The following is a 1,780-nucleotide window of genomic DNA, read 5'->3' as shown; positions in this document are numbered from 1 at the left end:
CCTGGACCAGAAACAAGCTTCCTAGGGCCCGTTTCTGGCATTTCAGCCGTCTTCAGCCAGGCTTGCTTGAATCCAGTGGCAAAGTGAGCAAGGGACTCACGTCTGAGCATACCCTGCCAACGTATGGCGAATAAAGCGGTACAAAAGGGGGTGGTGATGGACGGAGCATCAGAACCAATCAAACACTCACACCCAGTCAACAGATCTGGGTTTGATCCATCACCGATCTTTAGCCCACTCTGCCACCCCAGTTCAGACATGGCCATATGCAAATCAGTCTGACCCTGTGCCTCATGGGAACAGTCCAGCCCGAACTGCCAAGCCATGCCTTCCCTGGACCAGAAACAAGCTTCCTAGGACCGGTTTCTGGCATTTCAGCCGTCTTCAGCAAGGCTTGCTTGAATCCAGTGGCAAAGTGAGCAAGGGACTCACGTCTGAGCATACCCTGCCAACGTATGGCGAACAAAGCGGTACAAAAGGGCGTGGTGATGGACGGAGCATCAGAACCAATCAAACACTCACACCCAGTCAACAGATCTGGGTTTGATCCATCACCGTTCTTTAGCCCACTCTGCCACCCCAGTTCAGACATGGCCATATGCAAATCAGTCTGACCCTGTGCCTCATGGGAACAGTCCAGCCCGAACTGCCAAGCCAGAAACCGGTCCTAGGATGCTTGATTCCGGTCCAGGGAAGACATGGCTTGGCAGTTCGGGCTGGACTGTTCCCATGAGGCACAGGGTCAAGACTGATTTGCATATGGCCATGTCTGAACTGGGGTGGCATAGTGGGCAAAAGAACAATGGATTTAACCCAGATCTCTTGACTGGGGGAGAATGTCTGCATTGTCAGCATTCCGTCCATCATTTGTTTGTTGTAACGCTTTTCGCGCTGAATGGGATGGGTATGCCCAGACGTGGGTCCCGTGCTCACTACGCCACTGGAGTCAAGCTATCCTGGCTGATGACGGCTGATAGCCAGAAACCGGTCCTAGGATGCTTGATTCCGGTCCAGGGAAGACATGGCTTGGCAGTTCGGGCTGGACTGTTCCCATGAGGCACAGGGTCAAGACTGATTTGCATATGGCCATGTCTGAACTGGGGTGGCGTAGTGGGCAAAAGAACGATGGATTTAACCCAGATCTCTTGACTGGGGGAGAATGTCTGCATTGTCAGCATTCCGTCCATCATTTGTTTGTTGTAACGCTTTTCGCCCTAAGTGGGATGGGTATGCCCAGACGTGGGTCCCGTGCTCACTACGCCACTGGAGTCAAGCTATCCTGGCTGATGACGGCTGATAGCCAGAAACCGGTCCTAGGATGCTTGATTCCGGTCCAGGGAAGACATGGCTTGGCAGTTCGGGCTGAACTGTTCCCATGAGGCACAGGGTCAAGACTGATTTGCATATGGCCATGTCTGAACTGGGGTGGCGTAGTGGGCAAAAGAATGATGGATTTAACCCAGATCTCTTGACTGGGGGAGAATGTCTGCATTGTCAGCATTCCGTCCATCATTTGTTTGTTGTAACGCTTTTCGCCCTAAGTGGGATGGGTATGCCCAGACGTAGGTCCCGTGCTCACTACGCCACTGGAGTCAAGCTATCCTGGCTGATGACGGCTGATAGCCAGAAACCGGTCCTAGGATGCTTGATTCCTGTCCAGGGAAGACATGGCTTGGCAGTTCGGGCTGGACTGTTCCCATGAGGCACAGGGTCAAGACTGATTTGCATATGGCCATGTCTGAACTGGGGTGGCGTAGTGGGCAAAAGAACGATGGATTTA

Source organism: Triturus cristatus, chromosome 7, assembly GCF_964204655.1.
Source record: "Triturus cristatus chromosome 7, aTriCri1.1, whole genome shotgun sequence".
NCBI lineage: Eukaryota > Metazoa > Chordata > Amphibia > Caudata > Salamandridae > Triturus > Triturus cristatus.
Note: the sequence above shows the minus strand (reverse complement) of the source record.